This window comes from Dreissena polymorpha, unplaced genomic scaffold (genome assembly GCF_020536995.1).
Source record: "Dreissena polymorpha isolate Duluth1 unplaced genomic scaffold, UMN_Dpol_1.0 chrUn026, whole genome shotgun sequence".
Lineage (NCBI taxonomy): Eukaryota > Metazoa > Mollusca > Bivalvia > Myida > Dreissenidae > Dreissena > Dreissena polymorpha.
The window spans coordinates 183,235-208,482 of record NW_026273340.1 but is presented as its reverse complement, the minus strand read 5'-3'; the positions used below and the strand labels follow the sequence as shown (position 1 = coordinate 208,482).

Below are 25,248 nucleotides of genomic sequence, written 5' to 3'. Positions count from 1 at the left end.
TTGAAGATTACGTTATCGTTTTCCACGTCACTTCCGGTTGCGATAAACACGGTGTCGGTAGCGCTGAAGTCTCTAGCGACGAGGCTAAGTTTCGTGATGGGCGACCCTGTGACGACAGATAAAACCGTTTAAGACAACACTTAATACAAAAGCATTCTTTTAACGGTGTCAGTTTGAAGATTCTTAAAGCAACTCAATGTCATCCTGCTCAAAATAATGTTGATACTATAAAACTAGGCTTAATGCATGTGCGCAAGGTGTCATCTCAGATTAGCCTATGTGCTCCACACAGGCTTATCAATGACGACACTTTCCGCTTTTATTGTATTTATCGTGAAAAATAGTTATCTTCTAAACGAAAATCCGGTGCTTGCGCAAAGTGCCGTCCCTTATTAATCTGTGCGGACTGCACAGGCTTATCAGGGAAGAAACTTTACGCACATGCATTAAGCCAAGTTTTCCCAGAACGATGATCATTCAATACAATATCTGCTAAAAAGGAAACCTCATGGTCGAAATTTAAAAAAAAGCTCCTCTGAAAACCTTATGTGTTTGATAAGGGAACATTTATGAAGAAATTCTAACAAATTCTGCGTACACAATAATAAAATGTAAGTCATATAAGGCATATTAATCTGTTCAAAATTATTTTAATTAAAAAAACGTAACACGTTATAGCAAGAAACTTCACGCGTTTAATAAAATCAATGAATTTCATAAATACGTCTTTATTAAAAGTGTAAAACATTGACCGCACAATAACGCTATTTTTGTTTATTTTGATACGTCAACATTAAACATGTTTTGGCCATAGCCTTCGTCAGAAGTATGATTCGAAACATTCACAAGAAGTGACGTCAACGCAATACAGTAACGTAACGTTTGGGGAAAAATACATTTTACGCAATAAAAAGATGGATCAGAGCTGATACAATACCTTATTTTTAATACTATAATTTATTATAAAAAGTATGTATATAACGCTAAAGATTCCGGCAAAAAAGCATATTTTGTTCGGCTTACTGCTAAGGTTGTCGATCGTTGGCGCTTTGTTGTCGTTAATATGTACGGTGAAAATCTTCTCGGCCCCTTTGGCTCCCGCGGCGTCGCTGCACTGAATGTGCAGGTTGTATAAGGGGTTCGTGTCGTAGCTAAGCGACCGCCCCGCCACCGTCTCGCTGACCTAGTAGATCACCCATACTGGAAGAAATGACGCGATCGTGAAGACGTAATGACGTCATAAATATGGGACATTCTCAATAAAACATGCTTATTTGTATAGACATTTCTACAAAATGATGTATGTTCTGTTTTATCTTCAAACGCATGTTTGTTAGTGTACATGTTTGTTACGGATGATTAGTTGTATATGCTTTAATCAAATAAACTGTCCTGTTATGTTCTATAAAAATACTTCAATATTGTCTTTTGGCGATTTTAATATTAAACATACTGAATATAATGGATATGGCGTCATAAAGAAGTTGTTTAAACAAGTATAACTTTCATGCATCACTAGATGGCATGAATATGATAATTACTGAAAGGTAATACGTATAACGTAAACTGAAATATACTAATTATACTGTATTTACGTTTATAAATGTTTCTAAAGATAGAAGAAAAGCGTAGGCCTATACCGCCTGTACGGATCGCCATGGCGTAGTGCATCTGGTGTCCGCCTAGCGACTAGGAGGTCATGGGGCCGAATGCCACTGTGTGAGCTTCCTTTTTATCCTCAGTCCTCAAGACACCAAGTATGGTTTTACGCAGGAAACAGACTCAATAGCGTTTCAATAAGCCTAACTTTGTATGCAGTAGAGCCAAAATAAATAGGTTATACTGTTTATACCGTCTGTGGCGGGTTCGTATTTGACGTTAAATTCATCGTACGTCGGTGACGTCTGAACGCAGTCAGCCGCGTCCTCCGTTAACGTCAACGTCGTGAGTTGCTTTTCCGCAGTCTGCCGCTCGTTCAGAGTTGACGCCGTCGGCAAACTCATCTATGGACCCTTAAAATGATACAGTATACATTGGGTTTCGTTTTGGAACTTGACTTAATGTATTTTTTTTGAAGTGTCGTTCGTGCACAGAAATATGCTAATCTGGGACGACATTTTACGCGCATGCATTTAAACTAATTTTCTCACAAAGACGCTCTCGTAAGGACGTAAATATCAACGTTACTCGCGACGTAAATATCAACGCTTCTCAAGACATAAATATCAATGTTACTCACGACGTAAATATCAACGTTAATCGCGACGTAAATATCAACGTTACTCACGACGTTAATATCAACGTAACGCACGACGTAAATATCAACGTAACTCACGACGTAAATATCAACGTTACTCACGACGTTAATATCAACGTAACGCACGACGTAAATATCAACGTAACTCACGACGTAAATATCAACGTAACTCACGACGTAAATATCAACGTGACCCACGACGTAAATATCAACGTACATCACGACGTAAATATCAACGTAACTCACGACGTAAATATCAACGTTACTCACGACGTAAATATCTACGTAACTCACGACGTAAATAGCAACGTATCTCACGACGTAAATATCACCGTTGCCCACGACGTAAATATCAACGTAACTCACGACGTAAATATCAACGTAACTGACAACGTGCATATCAACGCTACTCACGACGTAAATATAACCGTTACTCACGACTTAAATATCAACTTTACGCTTTTTCAACATTAATCGCGACGTAAATATTAACGTAACTCGCGACGTAAATATCAACGTAACTGACAACGTACGTATCAACGCTACTCACGACGTAAATATAGCCGTTACTCACGACTTAAATATCAACTTTGCGCATTTTCAACATTAATCGCGACGTAAATATCAACGTTACTCACGACGTAAATATCAACGTTATTCACGACGTTTTGGACTTTGACAACGTAAGTATCCGTGGTTTGAAGAAGGCCGTAAGTGCATGTGACGTCAAGAATATACGTCGCCTTTGTCTCAAAGTCCAGAGCTCCAGCCGTCTTAACGATTTGGTTGCCTGAAAGACGTCTGTGCGTGAGCGTAATATAAGTATAATTCTGCGAAAACTGTGCTTAATGCATGTGCTAAAGCGTCATCTCCGATTAGCCTGTGCAGTTCCCACAGGCTAATCAGGGACGACACTTTCCACCTGAACTGGATTTTCGCAAAAGAGGCTTCCTTTAAACAAAAATTACCATAAAAGAGCAATTTGTGGAAATATAATTTTTTGGGAAACACATGAGGAAAACGCGTCGTTTATTTTCAGATGTGTTTGTGTTCAAGAAATCAAAGAAAATTAATACACCACAGAAAATAATGACTCTACACTAATACGAGAGTATGAACTAACCAGTGAGGGCGAATGGTACTCCGTCAGCGCTCGTCATTGAGCAGGTGGCATCAGACTTATCGAAAGTAACAAAATCCAATGTCTTTAACGTCAACGTTCCGCTGACGTTCTCGGCGACGTCACTGGAGCCCCCAGGATTAGTTATCACCGGTGCCTAAGGAAATATTTGAAAACGGGTATGAATGCGTATGCGCACAGGCTAATCAGGTACGATTTTTTTCGCTTTTGTCAAAGCTTTGGTTTGAAGACAGTCCCTCCGAAACAAAAATCCAGTCAAAGCGTAAAATGTCGTCCCAGATACGCCGGAGCAGTCCGCACAGGCTAATCTGTGACGAAACTTTCTTCATAAGGTGGATTTTCGTTCAGAGGTGACCTTTTTTAAACAAAAAAAAACTCTTTTATCGCACATACATCAAACCCCGTTTTCCCAGAGCGAGGTACATATAAAAGATATGAGTTGGTTCGGGTAGATAATTTTTATTTGAATAATTATTATTTACGAATAGTACAACCGCGTTCAATTCATAGAAACATTTATCAAATAGCATTTATTGACAAACATTACTTCCTTGCAATATAGCCACATCTCAGCTAAGATATTCACCAATGAGAATGCAATTAATAGCTCACCTTACTTAGAACTTAAACCTAGCATATGACAAACTTTAAAAGGCTTTAACATTTACACTTCTGTTTCTCTGGAGCGATGAAAGAGGCCCTTGACGTACCGTATTGATGATGTTCACAATCAGCGTCTCTCTGACGGTGGACACGGAGTCGCCGCACGTGATCTCGACGTTCACGGCTCCGGAACTTCTTTCGAAATCGAATCCGCCCGGATTATGGGCGTACACCAGGTACTCTGCATGGAGATGCAAATACTGCTAATTTGGTCGTTGTCGGCTCATGTTCTACTTAAAAGTACCCCGGGCTCTCTTAAGTACTCTCGTAAGTTATAAAATATGCACAAACTACCGGTACACAAAATAAACATACACACACACACAAATAATGCATCGTTTCTATCCCTCATGATTAAAATGATAAGACCAACACACGCTGACAATCAAGTGACTTTTATATTGTTTTACCGGAACTATTTTTTACAAATAGCGTGTGTGTTTTTTGACAAATATAATCATTTGCTCATTGCATAAAGTAAAAAGAAAATTCGTTGCATTCTGTGAAAATTGATTTTTATTCACTCGTGATCATAGAACAAAATATTTGTATTGATCACTCGTGAATTAAAATCGATATTTCACCAAATCCAACAAATACCCTATATATATATATATATATATATATATATATATATATATATATATATATATATATAAATATATATATATATATATATATATATATATATATATATATATATATATATATATATATATATATATATATATATATAATCAATGACGTAAATGGTGACGTCACGTACGAGTATTTGGCGGTGTCACAGTACTTTGCTCCAAGGGTAGAATGCCCGCGGCAAGCGCAGTATCGCTCAAGTAACATGGTGGAACTTGAAATAAACAGAATGAAGATCTTAGACGTATTTTTTTTATATTAAAACGACATAGTAATACCCTTGAGTACAAAAAAAGAAGAAATCCACCTTCGTAGCGTATTGTTTTGTTGACAAAGTGTGATTTTCTATTGACGCAATTATCTTTTTACACATAAACAACATTTTGATACAACTTAATTTGACGAAAACAATCCGAAGAAAATGAAATTGCAAATAAAAATAGCACACTTTTGCTAGGAACATAGAACGCATTGGGTTTAGTAACAATACATTGAGCAATTGATCGACGGAATTGTCTTCCGAAACTTGTGAGCGCTCGAGCGCAATACAAGTACAGTGGTATTTAATTTGCGATATTAGAGGTGAGCGTAATGTGCAAAATAACAAAAGTCATTGTGTAAGTATTTGCTGATCATCTACCAAGCGCATTCGGCTTATTAGATGGTGTCATTTTGCATTAATAACCGTTTAAAGAACAATAAGCAGTATGTGTCGTGAAATATGTAGGGTTTACCAAAATGAAAAGAATAGAAATAAAAACTCTCCTTTAAAAATGGATGCGGGGCAAAATGGACCATGCGGGCGCCTAATAATTATATGTAAAAATGACCTTTTCACGTTTTTGGAAATTGAAAAAAATTAAATTAATTGTTTCAGATTCGAATATTGTTGTGTAATTATGATATTTGTGAGGAGACAGTAATACTGAACATTTAACATAACGGATGAATATGGCAGATGAATATGGTTGAATACGGATTGACAGACATGCATATAGCCCGATGTTTTCTTTACTCGATAATTCCTGTCGTACTTTTTTTAAATTTATAAAAACACTATTAGGCTTTGTTTTATTTTAAGTTACAGTAAAATTACCTTTGAACAATGGTGGAAAATGGGAGGGGCGTAATTTCCTCTTTGTTAGTATACCAAGTATAATCCATGAGAGACATTCAGTTGGACTGTTCTTCGTCTTGGCCTACTTACGCTGTTTTCCAGCTCCGCTGCGTAGTGATATATCGCGCTAAAGACGTCGTCGCAATTAATCGTGACGTTATGAACGGGCGTGACTTCATAGTTCAAGGACGCTGGCGGGCGTCCATTGTACCAAATCTGGAACGCTAAAAGAAGGGAAAAAGACAAGCGAGTGTTAATATAAATTGTATCACGTCTTCATGCCTGCTTTAACGAAATAACACCCACACTGAATGTTGAAAATAGCAAACAGCCGCAGGGTAGTGACACCATCTTGTTTAATTTCTTTTGCAGTGTTCAAACGAAGATGGCTGAAAAAAAAACAACAAATAAAAAACATTCATCGATTGTTTGCGAATCTTTGTATCTGTATATTTATTTATTTTCAATTATTTATTTATCTATATATTTATATATTTATTTATTTACTATATATTTATATTGATATTTTTATAACGTTTGACCTTTGACGTTGATTTTCAGATTTGACAGATGACATCAAGCATATGTCATGTGTGTTTGAACTTCAACCTTTAAAATTTGAAATCGTCCGCTGACGGAAATGCATTTTATGACGGACTAAATGTTTTAACGACTTAAAGTATGTATACCCGGCACAGTTCCGGCTCTGATCTCAAAATGCGTCGCTTCCGGTGTGGCAGGGTCCACTTTACAGGATATGACGTCATCAGAATCTTTAAGGCTGAATGAGTTTAGCTCCAGAGCGGGGACGGAAGTGTCTTCTAGGAACTGATATGACGTGGTCGGAAATGACGTTAGAACTGGGTCCTAAGAGGAAATGGATTTTAAAATAAATTGTCATTTACAATTGCAAAATGGTTTATAACTGTGTATTGCTTTCCCCGAGATTAATTAAAGAGACATCTGGAAGCAAAAGATGAAGCGTTACCACTTTGTAAGGCTTGCTGAAGAAAATATGAAAAGAAATCTGTCATTATTTTTCCGATTACGCGTGATGATTAGCCATAAATGAAACAATATCTCCTTTAAACATATAGTAAAAATTCTTCTTAGAATCTAAAACAATTATTTTGAAAACCGTCATTTAACCAAACTTTGAATGAAAAAGTCATTTTAAGGTCAACCACGATTCCGGTATCCTACAGACGTACCTCATCAACGATATTGACGTTGAAAGTCCCGGTGATGACGTTGACGGGGTTGCCGTCAGTACACCGTATCGTTAACGTCAACGGCACGGCCTGGTCGTTGAAGTCGATGGCAGCTTCAGTCACGGTGCTAGAGATCCTGACTTCACATTCTAGGAATTAAACAACACAAAAAATGATTTGCTTGTGCGCATAACGAGAGTATTTCATCGAAAAAAGAGACGTAAAAAAACAATAAATAATCACACTTGTCACACATACTTTCAATAGCTTATGAAATACGAAGATTTTCAAAGATCGAAGCGTTTAGTTGTTTCAATTACAGTATCATATTAAAAACAAATAATACTGGTATTATGTTCAATTCATGCACAGCGTGTAAGCAACCTAAAAGTGATATAACTATTCTGACTTCCATTAAAGCGGAAATCGTCGTCCCAGATTAGCATGTTTAGACTAGTCAGGCTAATCAGGGGCGATTAATGCATCTCAAAAATAGGACGATACATTAAGGACATGCCTAATTGTTTCGTCAGACAAAAGTTCACTTATTCACCCTATCGAAACCTTTTTGGCGCTTCTATTTGGTAACGTACTCACGTCCCAAAAAGCGCATTGAAGTGACCGTTTTACAACACTACAGGACTTTATCAACTTTCAACAGCGATACTTTCGTAAATAGTAAATGGCTCCTAATAAGCTAGAGTTTTGTAAATTTATAATAGCTTAGTATCAGGAATTTATTTTATGCTTTCCGGTGGTTTATAGAGAAATATCAGTGAATTAAATCTGATAATTTCACTGTTTCAAACAGTGAAAATTATCAGTGAAAATTATCGATAATTTTCATTGTTTACTGTGACATGATGTCATTTTTTGACGAAATGACGTCATTATCCCAGCGAAATTCTTTAGTTTAACTCTTTAACAATATATATAAAATGTGAAAAAAGGCATAAAATAAAAAGAAAATTTGTTGGATTCGGTGGATTATCGATTTTTATTCACTCGTGATCATAGAAAATATATATTTTCACTTGTGGCTGCGCCACTCGTGAAAATATCATTTTCTATGATCACTCGTGAATTAAAATCGATAATCCACCGAATCCAACAAATATCCTCTATATACTTGAACATACTTGAGCCAATGATCTGACTCAACTTAGAGTGTTTTTCTTAAATAATTTATTATTCATTCATTCATTTTATTTTATTTATTTATTTATTTATTTATTTATTATTGGTGTTCGTAAAAGCTTTTTTGAGTTGCTAGTACGACTCAATCCAGAGTTTGCAGAGAAATATGTGCGTATTCTTATCAGAGGGGGCAATCACGTGATAGTCAAGATGGCGAAGTCCATAGCGACAAAAAAATAAGTGTCTCGACATGATCGTCGCCACTTTTACTATCACGTGATTACCCCCTCTGTTATAGCTGAGATTTGAGATTGTTCGTGAGCTGACCGACATTCTTTATACTCCGCAAAGAGGAAACTTAATTCTTATCATTTTAGTTGTGCAAAAATAGAGAAAAAAGCTCACATGCAAAACACGGAGCACTAATGTTTCTCATGATTATTCACCTGGTTGAGAAACATTCACCGGTGACGTCACATTTCTGATCTCATACATGGTGGTGGATGGTGACGTCACAGAACACGCCGTATCTGGGTCGGTAGATGTAAACTTCCCGAGCAACATCTGTGTGACAGTGGAGTCAGAGACGTTAGGGGAACTTCCGGGGATCCCGGATACAAACGTCGGCGGCTGGGAAAACAGAAGGACAATGAAAATAATCAGTTTAACGGCCAGGCGTCCTTTTTGGGTTTTCGTTTGGTTAGTATAACCGCATTTATGTGAATATCTATTATTGGGGCTATTGTACCGCGATGACTTCCGGTTCACATTTTGTTTCGGAATAACCACAAGGGCGGGAACATTTATTGTTGAGGCAACATTTGCCGGGATGATTTTTAAAAACCTATCATTAGAAATTCATATAAACATACACGGATTCATACTATTTATAAATATATCATAACAGTACCAATACATACTACAATAGTATATAGCATGTAATGAACAAAAGTATAATTGGTAGTTATATATTCGTGTAATCCTCATATTCATTTCTTGAAAAAAATGGAGAGAAATGCAAGAAAAAAAGAAAGAAAAGTTGCACGCAGACAAAAACCTGGACAAAGAAACAAAACCATTTCGATTTACTCATCCTTAAATGTGTTTTCAGTGACAAATTTATAGTTAATATATATGATTTTTTGTTTTGTTATCATTTGGGTCTAGTATAACTACATGAATTTGAACATCTATTATTGAAGGCACATTAGCTGGGATGACTGTTTGCTTTCGTTTGGTTATGGTGTAACCACATATACTTAATCATCTATTATTAAAGGCGTATATCCCGGGATGTTTGATCGGTTTACGGCTAATCCGGTTAATTTGCGCATGTTAGACAACCTACTGTATCAATCACTGGTTGTGTGAACGTCGCAGTGACGTCATTGTCGCTATCTGAGCAGTCGACTTTGATGACGTAAGGTCCGTTCGCTGCTCTTAGCGTTACCCCCGCCTTTACGTTAATTGTAAACCCTGAAAACGTGCAAGCGATGTGTTATATCGACACAAACCTCGCTCTGGGATATTGGGGCTGAATGCATGTGCGTAAATTGTCGTCCTAGATCAGCATGTGCAGTCCAAACAAGCTAATCAGGGACGACACCTTAGTTACAAAAGTTTAGGCAAAATGGCCTTTCATAATTAACCTGTGCGGACTGCACGGGCTAATCTGGGAAGACACTTTTACATGCATTTAACCCCGTTTGCCAAGCGCGCGTCCACACCCAGTGTTAAAAATGTTTTAATATAAGAAAATTGTGTAAAATAATCCTACTGCACCGACAAGAAACAACATTTATTTTATGCTTTCCGGTGGTTTATTGAGAAATATCAGTGCATTAAACCTATAATTTCACTAAAACTATCGATAATTTTCACTGTTTACTGCGAAATGACGACATTTTTTACAAAATGACGTCATTATCCCAGCAAAATTCATTAGTTAAACTCTTTAACAATGTATATAAACTTTTAAAAAAAGGCATAAAATAAAAAGAAAATTTGTTGGATTCGGAGGAATATCGATTTTACTTCACTTGTGACCATAGAAATTATATTTTTTCACGAGTGCCGCACACTCGTGACTGCGCCACTCGTGAAGATATTATTTTCTATGATCACTCGTGAATTAAAATCGATAATCCACCGAATTCAACAAATATCTTCTATTTAAATTAAACATTAAATAACAGTTTTATTATAAAAAAGCATATGATTGCTTTTATTTTATTTTGTTCTTCGGGTTTTAGGAGACTTATCGACGTTTGCACGTATTTAACAGCAAACATATTTGTGGGTTTTTTAACCGATGTTCTTGATTTAAACTCACTTAATCCATCAATGTTCTGATTATTTGGCTCTCATTTGTTTTGGCAATTATCTCTATAAATGTTAGTTATTAGCGCTGATGCAGAAATCCAAGTAAAGACCCCTAAAGCACTAAGCACTAAGCGGACAATTAGCTGTACTGTATAATGCATTTGATGACGTCATCTTGTTAACACTTATGACGTCATTTAATGTATACCTAAATACCTAATGTTGACTAGAAGTATAGATAATAATTTATTACTGCCCTTTTGCATTGCAATATATATCAGATCAGGCTTAAATAATAATATTATCTTTGGATATCCGAGCCAAGTATAATATTTAATAAAACAATAGGACAATAACCTGATTTTTCTGTTTATCATACATCCGTGAACACATTTCAAACAGATAATTAAATATAATCGCTACAACGTTGATTTTTTAGGTAGAATGTATATGTATTCATAACGCCATGATCACTTGCGCTTTATATTTGTATGGTACGTTTTTTTTTCATGGCATTTGTGCTTAAAATATATTACATCTTAGTATCAAATTGTTGTTGTTTTTTGTTAAATTTGAATCGTTTTTACCTTTTTATCGAAACAGATGACTAAAAAGTTGTTCCCTTGTATTATATTATTGATTATAAAAAAACGCCTACAAGTAACTAACCGGATATAAAAATCAGGCACCTTTAATATCAACATAACGATATGATTAAAAACGCTACTGTGATATCATACAGTAGAAAATAGCGCCTCGACGTGAACTGACTTAGCCAATGAAACATTAGTATTATGTACGAGGTCATATAAAACTTAAACTTCATGAGCCTTGTTCGTTGAAAACTAGGCTTAATGCATCTGCGTAGTGTCGTCCAGATTATCATGTGCAGTCGACACAGGCTATTCAAGGACGACATTTTCCGCTTAAGCTGGATTGTCGTGAAGAATCGACTTCATAAAAACAAAAACAACATTAACAAGCGAAACGTGTCGTTTCTTTGTTGGCCTGGGTCCGCTCAGGGACGACATTCAGCGCATATGCATTAAACACAGTTTCCCCAGAACGAGGCTTAATTTTTTATTATTTTTTCCAGTTTATTACTTGATGCGACACCGGCGATCACTTCAAAAGGGCATTTTCCGGCACTCTTGCAGAGCACGTAACGGCGTCGTCGCTATCGGTGACGCTGAACGTGTGAAGGGTCTCGGTGGCGTGCTTAAGACAATCGAAAATGTTAGTTCCGGTCACAGGCAGTGCGGTGAAAACCGGCGGCTGAAGTCAAATAATATAATCATTTCACAGGATATTACGTAATCACTTTGGAATTTTTTCTGTTACTAGTTACCATTCGACACGGGTTTTCGCTGAATTTTAAGTGAGACAAAATTACACGTCAAGTCATTAATTGTTATTAATTATTAATGTGTACTTATGTGTCATGTTAACTTATGTGTTATGTTTACATATGTGTTATGTTTACTTATGTGTTATGTTTACTAATGTGTTATGTTTACTTATGTGGTATGTTTGTTACGGCGCCTCCCTTAAAAAAAACATTAAGCGAACCGCTCTGTGAAAATGGGGTTTAATGTGCGCAAAGTTTCGTCCCAGATTAGCCTGTGCAGTCCGCATAGGCTAATCAGGTAAACACTTTCCGCCTAAACTGGAATTTTTGCTAAGAAGAGACTTTTTTTTAGACGAAAAATATCATAAAAGCGATAAGTGTCGTTCCTGGTACATACTGCACAGGCTAATATGGGATGACACTTTCCGCACATGGATTAAACCCCTTTCTCACAGAGCGCGGCCCATTTATTTTTTACTAAATTGTTACCCGGTTTCTGGGGATCGGTCGGTGACGCCACTTTTCTGATCTCATAGACGGTTGTCACAGGTAACGTCACAGAACACGTGGTATCAGGGTCCGTAGTTGTGAACTTTCCCAGTGATGTCGCAATCACGGTGTCGTCTGAGACGTCGGGGGAATTCCCGGGAATCCCAGATACAAATGTCGGCGGCTACACGGAATAAAAGAAATAGAGGATATTTGGTGGATTTGGTAGAATATGGATTTTAATTCAGGCTTGATCACATACAAAATTATGATCACGAGTGAATTTAAATCGATTTTCCAGCGAAGCAATTAAATTTTATTTTATGCTTACAAATGACTTTTTTGGTATTTAACCTGGAGAATTACTCTAAAATAATGGCATAACGACATAAAAACAATAACGTTATTTCACTGTTACTTTCACTGTTTAAAACAGTGCATTGTCATTTTTAATTGACTGATATTTCTCTATAAACCACTCGAAAGCATAAAACCCTTAATGCAACACATGAATCACGCTCTGGGAAAATCGGACTTAATGTGCGTAGAGTGTCGTACATTGCTAATCAAGGAAGACACTTTCCGCCTTATGTGCGTAGAGTGTCGTACATGGCTAATCAAGGAAGACACTTTCCGCCTTATGTGCGTAGAGTGTCGTACATGGCTAATCAAGGAAGACACTTTCCGCCTTATGTGCGTAGAGTGTCGTACAAGGCTAATCAAGGAAGACACTTTCCGCCTGTATTGTAATCTTCTTAAAAAATGCCGTCTCTTCTGAGCAAAATTCCAGTTTGGGGCGAAAATGTAGCGCCCAATTAGCCTGTGCGGACGGTAAAAGCTTATATGTGACGAAACTTTACGTACATGCATTAAATCACATTTTCCTAGATCTCGGCTCAAACATATCATGTCCAAAATGTGTAATTTTGTTTTTATCTCCCATAAGCTTTTTTAACTATCGTCATATTTTACTTGGAGAAAATAGTGTAAATTTCTCTGAAGCGTTCTTACCTTAAAAGTATCTTATCTATCGAATTAATGCGATAGCAGACGGGGTAATCACGTGGTAGTCAAGATGGCGACGTCCATGCCGAGACAGGTATTTTTCGGCGTTTTATACCCTTTATTACGTGCAGACTCACAGAGCTAAAACCAATGCCGCTCACTCTCCATATCAGCAAGGACTTTACTAGCCTTTATTTCGTATTAATATTCGCTCTAAATATTGACTTTACTCGTTGCGAAATTTCTTAGCGGGATGACCTAATTACAGCTCCACTAAGAAAATCGGCGGGTAGTAAAGTCGAGATATAAAGCGAATTTTAATACGAAACGCAAAACATTTTACTGATATGGCTGGAGAGTGAGCGTCATTTAAAAAATAATTAATGTAATAAAGCGTATAAGACGCCGAAAAATAACTGTCTTGGCATGGACGTAGTCATCTTGACTATCACGTGATTACCTGCTCTGTATATGGTGGCTAAACAAAAATCATAGTTTCATTTTATTGAGGCCTGAGAACAACTAGGTCCTGTTAATTTAAAATATAGCTCCCCTCCTGACAGTGTTGCGCATGAAATGTTTGTTAATTGTCATAACATGTATAAGAACTATCATATTTTCAGCTGGAAAAAACATGCTTAGCAATGTAAGATATTTATATTGTATATTTGAAGATTTCACGGAGAAAAAAACATTTTTTTGAAATGTTCAAATAACTTCACTTAAGTTTAACCAATTTTCAAATATTTTTCAGTTTTGTAATTGTTATGTAATTCCTTTAAATTTTATACAAACATCAATGGATACTCAATTTTGTTTTCGATACCACAACAGCATTACGTACCTTATCAATGACTGGCTGGGTGAACGTTGAACTGACGGCGGTTACGTTATCTGTGAAATCAACGTTCATGACGTACGGACTGACAGCTGCAGCCAACGTCACTCCTGCTTTCACGCGGATATTGAACGCTGAAAAGAAAAGTCGTTGGAATCGTTTTTATTCCATTTTCATTACAGACATTGTTTGTGAATATTATACGCATTATATATAGTTATCACGAATTTAACGACCTGTTTGAATCTGTGTTGAAAACGTTTGGCCTATATTTCAGAAGGAAAAGAGAGCCTATTATTGCATACTGACACAGGTTTTTTTTCCACTTTTTGGGAAGAAAGCCCATGGCTTTGGAATTGGGAATTTTATCGGCATTTTCATGAAATTGGGAAAATAAATTCATCAGCCTTTTTTTCCACACGAAAAGTCCACTGATTAGGGAAATACTAAATTTGATATAACTCTTTATAATCATTCAAATTAAAAGAAAAAAATCATAGAATACTTCGTTAGATGTAATTGAATTAAAATTGAGATAAAATACACATAAGACTTCTTTCCAAAAAAAAAAAAACAAAAATTTTTTTTTTTTTTGGGGGAAATTGGGAATTTTTTGCCACATTTTGGGAAAAAGTATACTTTTTGGCATTGGGAACATAGCCGAATTTCGGCTATAAAATCGGGCCAAAAAAAAACCTGTGACAAGACAATCCAAGCAACTTTACATCACTAGACAAATGATTATAGAAAACACAACGGCGGCTCTGATCGACGTTTCTGTACATCACTAGACAAATGACTATAGAAAACACAACGGCGGCTCTGATCGACGTTTCTGTACATCACTAGACAAATGACTATAGAAAACACAACGGCGGCTTTGATCGACGTTTCTGTACATCACTAGACAAATGACTATAGAAAACACAACGGCGGCTCTGATCGACGTTTCTGTTAATTAGCAACTACTGTACAATCATTATTAAAGGTCAAAATCCGATTTTATAACGAAACCTTTAATAAATATCGATATTCTAAACCGATTGCAATAATCAAGAGCAATGGCAAAAATTATTATGCTACTAAAAAAACGAAAATCTTGTTTTTCGTAAACTGCTCGGGTATTTTTGCCACCTTTTTTGATAGAGACGTCTTTTTTACACAACGCGCATGACAAGGAAACTCATGAATTATCGTTGATTTCGTGGTTTGGTTACGAATATACGATTCCAGAGTCCGACTTATGTTTTTGTTTGGAAATTAAAAATCCGCTCATTTTCATGTCGTTTTTTATACCACAAGAAATTTAATGCCGACAAATTAAAAATAAGTTTACACTGTTAATACAAAGTGATTAAAAGGTGGGGGATAATTGTGAAACCATGTACCAGGGCTAGTTGCGGCTACCACTTCTAAAAAGGTGGATTCCAGCGCTCGTATGGAGCACGTGACAACGTCGTCGCTGTCGGTGACGCTGAACGTATGGAGGGTCGCCGCGGCCGCCTGCAAACCATCGTTGATTGAACTTCCGGTAGAGGGTAGTAAGGTAATTACCGGGGGCTGTAGTAAAACAATTAACTGTAATTTAATGGGCAATACCTATATGCATAATTAAAGCATCCGCGTCAATTGTCGTCACATATTAACCCATGCAGTCCGCACTGACATGTCAGACATGATTACATTAATTCTCTTCTTAACAAAAATTATGTTTAAGCGGTAAGTGGCGTCCCTTTTTAGCCTGTGCACACTGCACAGTCTAATCTGGGTAAAGACTTCACAAACAAGCATTAAGTCCAGTTTTCCAGAACGATGCATATAATAAATAGAAGGGAAAGTGGATATCTATGTGAAATTCCTTTTATTTACGTTAAAATATATCTTCTGACAAAATGACGATTGTTTGATAGTCATGACATTTGTTGATGATTTTGAAAGATAATATGGTTATTGTTCACATTGATTTATTAAATGATTTTTTTCAAAGTGGCAAAATGAAGATTTAAAAATAAAATGAAAAAATCTAAAAATTAAAAAAGCATCGATTCAAAAAATTCGTTTGCATACTATTCAAACAGGCAAGATATATCTCCCAACTTGATTAAAATAGTTAAAGTATATGTTTGTTTATTGATACAAGATATATCTCCGAACTTGATTACAATAGTTAAAGTATATGTTTGTTTATTGATACAAGATATATCTCCCAACTTGATTAAAATAGTTAAAGTATATGTTTGTTTATTGATACAAGATATATCTCCCAACTTGATTAAAATAGTTTAAGTATATGTTTGTTTATTGATACAAGATATATCTCCCAACTTGATTAAAATAGTTAAAGTATATGTTTGTTTATTGATACAAGATATATCTCCAAACTTGATTAACATAGTTAAAGTATATGTTTGTTTATTGATACAAGATATATCTCGGAACTTGATTAAAATAGTTAAAGTATATGTTTGTTTATTAATACAAGATATATCTCCGAACTTGATTACAATAGTTAAAGTATATGTTTGTTTATTGGTACAAGATATATCTCCCAACTTGATTTAAATAGTTAAAGTATATGTTTGTTTATTGATACAAGATATATCTCCCAACTTGATTAAAATAGTTAAAGTATATGTTTGTTTATTGATACAAGATATATCTCCCAACTTGATTAAAATAGTTAAAGTATATGTTTGTTTATTAATACAAGATATATCTCCCAACTTGATTAAAATAGTTGAAGTATATGTTTGTTTATTGATACAAGATATATCTCCCAACTTGATTTAAATAGTTAAAGTATATGTTTGTTTATTAATACAAGATATATCTCCCAACTTGATTACAATAGTTAAAGTATATGTTTGTTTATTGATACAAGATATATCTCCCAACTTGATTAAAATAGTTAAAGTATATGTTTGTTTATTGATACAAGATATATCTCCCAACTTGATTACAATAGTTAAAGTATATGTTTGTTTATTGATACAAAAAAATACAAAGCGTTTATATCGCTTTTAGTCGAAGCAAAACAATGTTTCACCGACATATGGTTTAAACTACGTTATAGTTTCACAAGTATTCGTGGTTCAGAAGTACAGAGTAAGTTATTTCCTTTATGTTCGATCCTCACGGCACGATCTTATTTTATCTTTTCCTTGTGTTTATGTTTTTTAACAGTTTAAGATCTTTTAGTTTTGTTTCTTATTCAATTTAATGATATTTTACGTTAATACGAAAATCTGTCAAGAAGCCCATTGCAAATCTGAACAGAAATGTCATACCTATTAATGCGTGTCTTTTACTTATCATTTCTTAATGCATGTCGCTGATACTGTGCTCCGAAATGTTTTCGAAATTGCTCCTTTTACAAACCTACATTAGTCCAACTTAATTATATTTTCAAAAACATTAATTGTGTCCTTGACCTTTGACCTTGACACGTCACGTCTGTTAGATTAGTTTAAAATCCATTTATGTTTTATTACGTAGTGCTCCTGACAGTGTTGTTGTTGTTGTTTTTGTAGTGTTGGTATAGAAAGGTATGCATAAATAGATATACACTTGCAACAAAGCTTTTTAAAACTGTTTCATACAAACCTCGTCGACAATATTGACGTTAAAGGGGCCTTTTCACAGATTTTGGCATATTTTGAAGTTTGTCATTAAATGCTTTATATTGATAAATGTAAACATTGGATCTTAAAAGCTCCAGTAAAAAATCAAGAATAAAGTTTAAAAAAGGAAAAAAATGTAGCCGGCACCTGGGCTCGAACCAGTGACCCCCGGAGTCCTGGAGTTAGTCTGAAGTAAAAACTCATTAGCCCTCTCGGCTATTCCGCCCGGTATACACTGTTTAAGTATTTTATACCTTATATAAGCAATCTTCGTAGTTTTGTAAATTTAAACGACAACAACAGAACTCTCCAAATTATTCAATCGTTTCGCGTTGCAACGCTTTATAATTTTTAGGTTTTCAAATCGTCAAAAGATACATATAATGTCTATATTGGACTATGGTAAATGTTCAGTAATACTGTTTCCTCACAAATATCATAACTAAAACGAAAATTTGCGAATCTGAAACAACTTTTTTCAATTTTGTCAATTTACCAAACCGTGAAAAGATCCCTTTAAACGTTCCCGTGATATCACTGGTGACGTTGCCGTCAGTACATGTTATCATTAACGGCAACGGAACAGCCTGGTCATTGAAGTCGATAGACGTCTGAGTTACAGCGCTTTTGATCCACACTTCGAACTCTGTTAAACAAATATATGACGTCATACTATACACCCACATGAAGTTGACTCATAATGTACCAAAAAATATCGTTAATATGACCCACACTATTCATATATATGACGTGAACATGACTCATACTAAATACATTTTGTCGTCATATTGTACACATATATGACGTCATATTGTACATATATATGACGTCATACTGTACAGTTAGACATAACAAAAGAAGGCACTGTCAGATCAGATGACCGTTTACTAGGAAATTTGAAAAGACTCAGTTGCAACAGCTATTCAACCAAGCTTGGGACATTCGGAATTTTTTTACAGATTATATAAAGTCAGTGAAATGTCACGAATGTCTATATAATTTTAAAGTATTGCAAGAATAAAAGTATAGTACTCAAATGCCTCTTTTTACGTATAACTTATCATTCCTTTAATATCAATGCAGTTATGGGTGAGATATGTTTTTATACATCACATACTAATGCCAATCAAGCGCGAATAAAAGTTGAATGAAAGGACGGGTGGACGATGCTATTTTTATAGCTCAATAGGTTTGTCGGTTCAGGTACAACTTAGAAGCGCCCCGTGTACTCTTAAGTACTTTTAAGTAAACTACGATTTACCCCTGGTACGGACAATACGCTTAAAGGCACTCAGCCATACCTCTGTGTACTGAAAATATAGTTTCTGTACCACGGGTACCTTGTAGCATACTTAAGAGTACCCGGTTACTTTTAATTAGTACCTGAACCGACAATGACCAATCAAACATTACTAAATGCCCCCCAGTGGTGTGTTAGCGCTAATAGTGAAGGCATTTACACTAAACATAATTATTGTGTTTATTACTCTACCAGAATGTTGAGGATTCACCTGTGACGTCACTTTTCTGACCTCATACACAGAGGCTACAGGTAAAGTCACAGAGCACGTGGTATCAGGGTCTGTAGTGATAAACTTCCCGAGCAGTGTCTGTGTGACAGTGGCGTCAGAGATGTTAGCGGAACTTCCGGGTATTCCCGAGACAAAAGTCGGCGGCTAAAATGAAATACCAATGGAGTGGTAAACATAAACGTATTACCTTATTACGTGATAGAACGCTTCATTCATGATAAAACGGTAGGGTATTTCTGGGGTTTTCCGAGACAAAAGTCGGCGGCTAACGTGAACAGTACACTTGTAAATGTACACTAAATACTAGTAGCTTGAAACGTGAATTCAACTGACACTTTATCACATTACAACGAAAGTATTTCATAGAAGCATAGATCTTTATACAACGGCAGCAGACAATATAGATATAGATATGAACCGTGATCTGTGAAATGGGGGTTTAATACAAGTGCTTTTAGTGTCGTGCCAAATTAGCCTGTGCAATCCGCACAGGCTTATCAGGGACAAAACTTTATGACCAGACATGATTTTTGAAAAGAAAAATATTGAAACGAAATATATCATTTATGCTGAAAGGCCTGTATGGACCCTGTTTGGACCCTGTGTTGACCCTGAGTGAACCCTGTGTTGACCCTGAGTGAACCCTGTGTCGACCTTGCGTGGACCCTGTGTGGACCCTGTGTGAACCCTGTGTTGACCCTGTGCGGACCCTGTGTTGACCCTGAGTGAACCCTGTGTTGACCCTGAGTGAACCCTGTGTGGACCTTGTGTGGACCCTGTGTGGACCCTGTGTGAACCCTGTGTTGACCCTGTTTGGACCCTGTGTGGACCCTGAGTGGACCCTGTGTTGACCCTGTGTTGACCCTGTGTGGACCCTGCGTACTCCCTGAGTGGACCCTGAGTGGACCCTGTGTGGACACTGTGTGGACACTGTGTGGACCCTGTGTGGACCCTGTGTGGACCCTATGTGGACCCAGTGTGGACCTTGTTTGGACCCTGTGTGGCCCCTTTGTGACCCTGTGTGGACCCTTGTGAACCTTGTGTGGACCATGTGTTGACCCTGTGTGGACCCTGTGTGGACCCTGTGTGGACCCTGTGTGGACCCTGTGTGAACCCTGTGTGACCCTGTGTGGACCCTGAGTGGACCCTGTGTGGACCCTGAGTGAACCCTGTGTTGACCCTGAGTGGACCCTGAGTGGACACTGTGTGGACCCTGTGTGGACACTGTGTGGACCATGAGTGAGTACCGGCATTTCTTTCCACTCTACTTACTAGATTCATGAAAGTTGGTACGACTTTTGAATTATAGCTGCAATTTCCAGCTATTGAGTTTTTACGTTAAAAAATTTTTAATCCTGATATGGTCTAATGTTGTGGTTGGAGGCCAGAATACCCGGACGAAACCCCAAAAGCCCAATCAACCCGATCGACAGAGTGACTTGAACGGTCACCCCTCGCGAGCTTCGTTTGCGGGGGTGGGGGGGGGGGGTAACTGAAAACGCCTACCGTATTAATACAGGCGGGCTGTGTAAACGTCGAACTGACGGTGGTGACGTTATCTGTACAACCCACGTTGATGACGTGAGGTCCATCGGCGGCTGCTAAAGTCGCCCCAACTTTGACGCGGATATTGAACGCTAAAAAAAAGCATAATGCATCGGTCGGTTAAAATAACTACTCGCCGAAATAAGTAACTATGAGACTGTTTTTGTTTACTGATTACTGGAGGAAATGAGATTATTACTCTAGTGGAAGCAGAAAGTAAATCGTGGAATGGTATATTTTAGACACTAACGTGAAGAAACATGACCCGCGCTCTGTTAAATGGGGTTTTTATTGTATTTTTCAAAAATTCATTTTAAGCGAAAAATGTCATGGCTGATTAACGCGTACATTGTCTTTCCTGATTAGTCTGTGCAGTCCGCATAGGTTTATCAGCCACATAATTTCCCGCTTAAAATATATTTTTAAACACGCATGCATCAGCCTTCTCAGAGCGCGGCTCATAAAAAGTTGAAGACAATTGGATACTATCTTGATCAAACGACAAAATTACTCCAGAAAACGTTATATAAACATATAATCAACACACAAGACAATGCGGTATTGAATTGTAATTCATTTCAATTGTGTTTTACATTAAATGTAAAATTTATTTCTGTTTATCCACTTTTGCAACATTAAAAATGACGACAGACAACCTGGGCTAGTGGTGGCTATCACTTAAAAACGGGCGTTTTGCGGCGCTCTCACGGAGCACGTTACGGTGTCATCGCTGTCGGTCACGCTGAATGTGTGGAGGGTTGCGGCGGCCGTCTGCAGACCGTCGTTGATAGCCGCCCCGCTCGCCGGAAGTGCTGATATCACCGGCGGCTAAAGTCGCCAAGAGAAGAAAAAGTGCAAATAGCAGGTGTGGATAAATTAATTACAGTTATTAAGAGAAAGATAAATTTATAAACAATATATAAAGAGCCATTTTCAATTGAATATATAGTGAGAGAACAACATTTTGAACATGTAATTAATATCAAGGTAAAAATGTAGAATTAAGGAACTCGTTGAGCGGTTCGACGTACGCAAAACCGCTTGAGAGATGTTTGTACGAGAAGGGCTCTGTATTTTACATTTTCAGTCAATGCATCTTTATTCAAATGTGTTATTATAACCGTTAACATGTCTACGGGTACATTTTTCGGTAGGCAGAAAACTTTCCGTGGGAAATATACTCTAGGCGGAAACTACCAAGTAAACGCTGTGTTTATAGACTATAACAATGACTACGCCTGATTTGTTTTCAACTATTTTCTCATTAATATCATATTGATTACGATTTAAAGGTCATTTTAAAAACATATTTTTATTTTAGCTTATATTCTTAATTTTGTTTACAAACATTTATGAAAAAGGACTGTGCAAAATGAACTATTTTTTAAAATGTGGCAGCGAGTTTCGGCGCCACAATCACTTTGAGGCAGTAACTGAACCCGTCACAGCCGGCGTTTAAATAAATTAACGATATGGGCTGGTTTACCACGAATGATAAAAAAAATCTTAACGTGTGCATAGGATAAACAAAAACATGAAATAAGAAGCGCTATTTGTAGATTTCAACGAGTCTCGTTCTGCTTAAGCAGGATCACGTGACTTTGTGGGGTTCCCAAGTAAACGTAAATTGATTTACACACCGGTAAGATGTGCTTTTTCTCCAATAATTTTGCAAAACAATTTTTATAAAGGATTTTAACTAGTGCATACAAGACAGTTTTTTATTGTGCATATAGCAATGTGAAATAAATCAGAATTACTTTATTTAATAAGGCTGTGTTCTGGGACAAAAAATCGATGTCTACTGCATGTATCTAAATGGCTATTCTTCACGAAACGTGGAATTTTGTCACCGATTGCAGACGTTTTCAAGGATTTATTCCTAACTCTAAAGATATCGACACAAACTGCAACAAAACTGTATTTTATGCACTAAAGATTTTTGAAAATGTATTTCAACAACTTGAGATATTTGCAATAATTAAGTAGTTAACGGTGTGTTTACATTCTGTCCAGCCCGTGTGTAAAACCCGGGAAACCTCGTTGATTCTGCACACTGTAAATGCATGAGCGTAAAGTGAAGTCCACACAGGCTAATCAGGGACGACACTTTCCGCATAATATAGATTTTCGCGAAAAATAGACGTTCTTTCAACGAAAAAAAAAACAAACAAAAACGGGAAGAGTCGTCCCAAAGTAGCGCCCTGCTCATTATGGGACGTCCCTGAGTAGCGCACTGCTCATTATGGGACGTCCCTAAGTAGCGCCCTGCTCATTATGGGACGTCCCTGAGTAGCGCACTGCTCATTATGGGACGTCCCTAAGTAGCGCCCTGCTCATTATGGGACGTCCCTAAGTAGCGCCCTGCTCATTATGGGACGTCCCTCAGTAGCGCCCTGCTCATAATGGGACGTCCCTAAGTAGCTTCCTGCTCATTATGGGACGGCCCTAAGTAGCGCACTGCTCATTATGGAACGTCCCTGAGTAGCGCACTGCTCATTATGGGACGTCCCTAAGTAGCGCACTGCTCATTATGGGACGTCCCTGAGTAGCGCCCTGCTCATTATGGGACGTCCCTGAGTAGCGCCCTGCTCATTATGGGACGTCCCTGAGTAGCGCCCTGCTCATTATGGGTCGTCCCTAAGTAGCGCCCTGCTCATTATGGGTCGTCCCTGAGTAGCGCCCTGCTAATTATGGGACGGCCCTAAGTAGCGCCCTGCTCATTATGGGTCGTCCCTAAGTAGCGCCCTGCTCATTATGGGTCGTCCCTGAGTAGCGCCCTGCTCATTATGGGACGGCCCTAAGTAGCGCCCTGCTCATTATGGGACGTCCCTGAGTAGCGCCCTGCTCATTATGGGACGTCCCTGAGTAGCGCCCTGCTCATTATGGGTCGTCCCTGAGTAGCGCCCTGCTCATTATGGGACGTCCCTAAGTAGCGCCCTGCTCATTATGGGACGTCCCTAAGTAGCGCCCTGCTCATTATGGGACGTCCCTGAGTAGCGCCCTGCTCATTATGGGACGTCCCTAAGTAGCGCCCTGCTCATTATGGGACGTCCCTAAGTAGCGCCCTGCTCATTATGGGACGTCCCTAAGTAGCTCCCTGCTCATTATGGGACGTCCCTAAGTAGCTCCCTGCTCATTATGGGACGTCCCTGAGTAGCGCCCTGCTCATTATGGGACGTCCCTAAGTAGCGCCCTGCTCATTATGGGACGTCCCTGAGTAGCGCCCTGCTCATTATGGGACGTCCCTGAGTAGCGCCCTGCTCATTATGGGACGTCCCTAAGTAGCGCCCTGCTCATTATGGGGCTTCCCTAAGTAGCTCCCTGCTCATTATGGGACGTCCCTAAGTAGCGCCCTGCTCATTATGGGACGTCCCTGAGTAGCGCCCTGCTCATTATGGGACGTCCCTAAGTAGCGCCCTGCTCATTATGGGACGTCCCTGAGAAGCGCCCTGCTCATTATGGGACGTCCCTGAGTAGCGCCCTGCTCATTATGGGACGTCCCTGAGTAGCGCCCTGCTCATTATGGGACGTCCCTAAGTAGCGCCCTGCTCATTATGGGACGTCCCTAAGTAGCGCACTGCTCATTATGGGACGTCCCTGAGTAGCGCCCTGCTCATTATGGGACGTCCCTAAGTAGCGCCCTGCTCATTATGGGACGTCCCTTAGTAGCGCACTGCTCATTATGGGACGTCCCTAAGTAGCGCCCTGCTCATTATGGGACGTCCCTAAGTAGCGCCCTGCTCATTATGGGACGTCCCTAAGTAGCGCCCTGCTCATTATGGGACGTCCCTGAGGAGCTCCCTGCTCATTATGGGACGTCCCTAAGTAGCTCCCTGCTCATTATGGGACGTCCCTGAGTAGCGCCCTGCTCATTATGGGACGTCCCTGAGTAGCGCCCTGCTCATTATGGGACGTCCCTGAGTAGCGCCCTGCTCATTATGGGACGTCCCTAAGTAGCGCCCTGCTCATTATGGGACGTCCCTGAGTAGCGCACTGCTCATTATGGGACGTCCCTAAGTAGCGCCCTGCTCATTATGGGACGTCCCTAAGTAGCGCCCTGCTCATTATGGGACGTCTCTAAGTAGCGCCCTGCTCATTATGGGACGTCCCTGAGTAGCGCCCTGCTCATTATGGGACGTCCCTGAGTAGCGCACTGCTCATTATGGGACGTCCCTGAGTAGCGCCCTGCTCATTATGGGACGGCCCTGATTAGCGCCCTGCTCATTATGGGACGTCCCTAAGAAGCGCACTGCTCATTATGGGACGTCCCTAAGTAGCGCACTGCTCATTATGGGACGTCCCTAAGTAGCGCCCTGCTCATTATGGGACGTCCCTAAGTAGCGCCCTGCTCATTATGGGACGGCCCTGAGTAGCGCACTGCTCA

The 25,248-nt window shown here is 38.4% G+C and overlaps 2 long non-coding RNA genes across 2 annotated transcripts; both read right to left on the bottom strand.

Annotated features, from left to right (window-relative positions):
- Position 1: 1 nt before the first annotated feature.
- On the bottom strand, positions 2-4,236 carry LOC127863685 (uncharacterized). The gene is made up of 6 exons (XR_008041147.1): positions 4,109-4,236; positions 3,381-3,534; positions 2,896-3,047; positions 1,853-2,012; positions 1,024-1,200; positions 2-106 (listed from the first exon to the last, which is right to left on the bottom strand). It is a non-coding gene; the product is annotated as an uncharacterized LOC127863685 (long non-coding RNA).
- Positions 4,237-8,623: 4,387 nt separating this feature from the next.
- Positions 8,624-11,726, bottom strand: LOC127863686 (uncharacterized). The gene is made up of 3 exons (XR_008041148.1): positions 11,589-11,726; positions 9,511-9,638; positions 8,624-8,792 (listed from the first exon to the last, which is right to left on the bottom strand). It is a non-coding gene; the product is annotated as an uncharacterized LOC127863686 (long non-coding RNA).
- Positions 11,727-25,248: the final 13,522 nt, after the last annotated feature.